Here is a 5,000-nt window from a genome sequence, read left to right on the forward strand (position 1 = left end):
CGTCCCACGATACATGCCAGTTAAACACCGACGGGCGGTGAACCAACAGCGTGGGACACAAATCCAACTACGAGCTTTTTAACCGCAACAACTTTAATATACGCTATTGGAGCTGGAATTACCGCGGCTGCTGGCACCAGACTTGCCCTCCAATAGATACTCGTTAAAGGATTTAAAGTGTACTCATTCCGATTACGGGGCCTCGGATGAGTCCCGTATCGTTATTTTTCGTCACTACCTCCCCGTGCCGGGAGTGGGTAATTTGCGCGCCTGCTGCCTTCCTTGGATGTGGTAGCCGTTTCTCAGGCTCCCTCTCCGGAATCGAACCCTGATTCCCCGTTACCCGTTACAACCATGGTAGGCGCAGAACCTACCATCGACAGTTGATAAGGCAGACATTTGAAAGATGCGTCGCCGGTACGAGGACCGTGCGATCAGCCCAAAGTTATTCAGAGTCACCAAGGCAAACGGACCGGACGAGCCGACCGATTGGTTTTGATCTAATAAAAGCGTCCCTTCCATCTCTGGTCGGGACTCTGTTTGCATGTATTAGCTCTAGAATTACCACAGTTATCCAAGTAACGTGGGTACGATCTAAGGAACCATAACTGATTTAATGAGCCATTCGCGGTTTCACCTTAATGCGGCTTGTACTGAGACATGCATGGCTTAATCTTTGAGACAAGCATATGACTACTGGCAGGATCAACCAGGGAGCTGCGTCAACTAGAGCTGAGCAGCCGGCCGCCCGGGAGTGTGTCCCAGGGGCCCGCGCGAACACGCAAGCGTCCGCTCAATTATTCTGCAAACAGGAGGAGGCTGAGCTCCCCTGCACAATACACCTCGAAACCCTCTCAGGTCCCGGCGGCGCGCAGCGCCGTCCTAAGTACTTGGTCGGGTTCGAGAGAGGCGCAATCGCCCGGAGTTAGGCGAGTAGACGCTTTAGGTGCGACCACCCGTGCTCCCAACTGAGCTTGCCGCTGCCGACAGAGGCCCGGGAGCGTGCTGTCGTGGCATTGCCGGCGGGAGACAACACGCGCCACCTACGGTGACCGGCAGCTCCAACGCCAGCGCCACAGAAGGGCAAAGGCCCCACGTGGGTGCCGAAGCGAACTCTCCCAGCACAGCGCACGTGCCAACACGTCTGCACAACTGCGATACAAACCACCAGCGAGAACCGCTGGGGCGACCGAGCAGCAGACGGCGTCGCGGCGCCGAGTGCCGGGCGGCGGCGCATCCTCAACGCACACAGTCCTCAATCGGACCAGCACACTGCAGATGTCCACCGCGCTTCGCACCGGGCCGGCGAGGACCCACTTTGGCTGCACGGCGCCGCGCGCAGGGTGCCCCGGCGCGCAGCTGCGCCGCCTGCCGCGTCCGTCGGCCGGCGCGCCTGCCACTGGGCGCCCCCACCAGCCGGCTGTAGCGCGTGCGCCCACGCACCGCGCGGCCAGCACGCCGGGCGGCCCCCCCTCACCGGCCGGGGACAGTCCCACCCACCCACAGCCGCGTATCGCTTCACACCCAGATTCACATTCACGTTCGTTGGTATGGTGGGGACCGCTTCGTAGCTGTACCGATCGTTGCCCTCACAGATGTACCTCCAGCAAGGACAACCGCACCACAACGGGTTACCAGTTGTTCATTTGCGTAACGTCACCAGTAAACGTACACGTCCATCCCCGTTTGCAAAGTCAACTATTATTGCATGCCTGCCTGTCAGGTGTCAAGACACACTACATCCGCTCACATCCACGCAACAAAATGTGCCCGACTAGAGGGCACGTGGAAGGTGCCCCCGTACGTATGCGATGTCCATTGCGCGACCAACTGTCAACCGGCCTCTGTAGCATGTCGCAGATGTGGAACGCGGGGCACCGTGCTATCACATTGTGTGAGAAGAGACTACTACGTCTGCATACACGCGCCACTACATGAACAGACGGCTCATGCTGATCGCCATCCACTGCGTCCATTACTCCCACACGTCTCTATGGCGTACCACACTGCAATGCAGCTGTTATGGGGAGATGACACGTAGCTGTGTACACAACATTCTGAGCGGGTTGCGGTTGGACAATACATTAATGTAACGTGTCATATGCCAATTACAGAGCAGGGTAAGGCACAACTTGGGTTAGGTTAAGGCACAACTTGGGTTAGGTTAAGGCACAACTTGGGTTAGGTTAAGGCACAACTTGGGTTAGGTTAAGGCACAACTTGGGTTAGGTTAAGGCACAACTTGGGTTAGGTTAAGGCACAACTTGGGTTAGGTTAAGGCACAACTTGGGTTAGGTTAAGGCACAACTTGGGTTAGGTTAAGGCACAACTTGGGTTAGGTTAAGGCACAACTTGGGTTAGGTTAAGGCACAACTTGGGTTAGGTTAAGGCACAACTTGGGTTAGGTTAAGGCACAACGTGGGTTAGGTTAAGGCACAACGTGGGTTAGGTTAAGGCACAACGTGGGTTAGGTTAAGGCACAACGTGGGTTAGGTTAAGGCACAACGTGGGTTAGGTTAAGGCACAATGTGGGTTAGGTTAAGGCACAATGTGGGTTAGGTTAAGGCACAATGTGGGGGTAGATTGCGGTACAAATTGCATTACATTGCGGTGCAAATTGCATTACATTGCGGTGCAAATTGCATTACATTGCGGTGCAAATTGAGTTACATTGCGGTGCAAATTGAGTTACATTGCGGTGCAAATTGAGTTACATTGCGGTGCAAATTGAGTTACATTGCGGTGCAAATTGAGTTACATTGCGGTGCAAATTGAGTTACATTGCGGTGCAAATTGAGTTACATTGCGGTGCAAATTGAGTTACATTGCGGTGCAAATTGCGTTACATTGCGGTGCAAATTGCGTTACATTGCGGTGCAAATTGCGTTACATTGCGGTGCAAATTGCGTTACATTGCGGTGCAAATTGCGTTACATTGCGGTGCAAATTGCGTTACATTGCGGTGCAAATTGCGTTACATTGCGGTGCAAATTGCGTTACATTGCGGTGCAAATTGCGTTACATTGCGGTGCAAATTGCGTTACATTGCGGTGCAACTTGAGGTAGGTTAAGGTGCAACACAGGTTAGGTTAAGGTGCAACATAGGTTAGGTTAAGGTGCAAGATGGGTTAGGTTAAGGTGCAAGATGGGTTAGGTTAAGGTGCAAGATGGGTTAGGTTAAGGTGCAAGATGGGTTAGGTTAAGGTGCAAGATGGGTTAGGTTAAGGTGCAAGATGGGTTAGGTTAAGGTGACATAGGTTAGGTTAAGGTGACATAGGTTAGGTTAAGGTGACATAGGTTAGGTTAAGGTGACATAGGTTAGGTTAAGGTGACATAGGTTAGGTTAAGGTGACATAGGTTAGGTTAAGGTGACATAGGTTAGGTTAAGGTGACATAGGTTAGGTTAAGGTACAAACTGGGTTGTGTTATGGTACACATTGCGTTGTAGTACAGTACACGTTAGGTTTGGGTACGGTACACAATGTGGTATGGGATGGCGTGTTGTGGGGGGGAGGGGGGGGGGGGGAGGTTCGTTGATATCGACCGTAGGACGTGGATGCCCGAGGCAGCGTCAGTGTGTCAAAGGAGTTATGTCACGTCGGGATGCGCTTTTCGCCAGTGAGAGGGGGCGAGCCGTGTCTGTGGTTGCGGCAGACCTGTGTGTTTCATTCCTGCCAGTGTGTTTGTGCTGTAAGACGAGGCAGTGTGGTGGTGATGGGTGCACCCCTGTGTAGGACATGTGTGGGTGTTGGTGGCTTCTCTGAGCAATTGTGGTTGTCGGACGAGTGGGGTATTCTGTTTTATGATTGGACCTCCCGGTCTGGTTATCATAGCGTAGTTGGTGTACTGTGGCGGATAGGATGCACCGGACGTTGGTCCATGCTGGTGCTTAGTAGTTGTATCTGTGTCTGTTACAGGCAGAGAGTAGTGTGTGATAGAGTGTGTGGCTGACGTGTGGTTCATTTTGTGTGTACGGACGTTCAGCATGTATAGGGGCATTTGCGTATATAATCTATCATAATCTATCTATGTGGGCCTGCATAGTTTACTGAGCAGTGCTGTGAGGTGACTGAACTACGAGTGACGTACTGATTTACAGCGGAATGATTGCCTTGTACCAAAGATGGAGTATCGGCTCTACGACAGCGTTGGCACCGCAGGAAATGGTCTCGTAAAACGGCCCTCCCACCGTCATCGTTGTGAGGGGTAGGGACCGCCTATATTCTGAGAGGAGCCCTGTTTGCCACTGGGCGTGGGGTCTCGCATCCTGCGGTTCAGTGCCCCCAGGGAAGCGCGCGGAGGTGGTGCTGCTGCTGCTGCTGCTGCTGTAGCAAGCGAGCTACTTACAGCATGTATAGGGACAGCGGGAATATGGCATATTCGATATAACTCTTCATGAAACGCAAGATATAGGGGCGGATTGCACGTTACGAGTGCGGGAAGAGTCCGCCGTTCATCCGCTGGAGTTGCGATTTGGGCGGTTGGGGTGGGGCACGTGCGGGTGCGGGTGGAGCGATTGTCGGTCGACGACTTCGTGCGACGCAGGCACAGGCGTTGGGGCTCCTGTGGTGGGCAGATGATGCAGGGTTTGTGGGTGGCGTCGGAAAATGGGCACTGTGGGACCTAGCGATGTCGTAGTCGGCGTGGCGTCTCATAGATGGCGGTATCATCGGTGCAGCAGGTCATGTTGCGGGGGACCTGCAGGTGGCGGTATTTTTGTTTGTGGTGCGCTCGACATGGTGGACGTAGTGTCGTCCGATTCGCGTAGATGGAGCTATTGCATGTGGTTTCGTCACATTGTCATAGATGGCGGTGCCGTGTTTTGGAGGTATGGTTGGCGTAGTTTCGTTGGATTCCTGTAGATGGAGGTGTCGTTTCTGGGCCGGATGGCAATGTAGTTTGGTCACATTCCCAAAGATGGCTGTGTTGTGCCTGTGGGCGGCATTGTCAACATCATGCGGTATGGTCTGTTTATTGTGGACGTTGATGGCGTCGGGACC

General features: G+C 53.5%; 1 non-coding gene across 1 annotated transcript in view; it reads right to left on the minus strand.

Moving 5' to 3' along the window:
- The window catches only part of LOC126118135 (small subunit ribosomal RNA), a 1,909-nt gene extending 1,193 nt beyond the window's left edge, over nt 1-716 (minus strand). The window contains exon 1 of the ribosomal RNA XR_007525589.1: nt 1-716. This exon is cut by the window's left edge and continues 1,193 nt beyond it. This is a non-coding gene — a ribosomal RNA (small subunit ribosomal RNA).
- Between the last annotated feature and the right edge of the window lie 4,284 nt (nt 717-5,000).

The sequence above is a fragment of the Schistocerca cancellata genome, unplaced genomic scaffold, assembly GCF_023864275.1.
Source record: "Schistocerca cancellata isolate TAMUIC-IGC-003103 unplaced genomic scaffold, iqSchCanc2.1 HiC_scaffold_336, whole genome shotgun sequence".
Taxonomy (NCBI): Eukaryota; Metazoa; Arthropoda; class Insecta; order Orthoptera; family Acrididae; genus Schistocerca; species Schistocerca cancellata.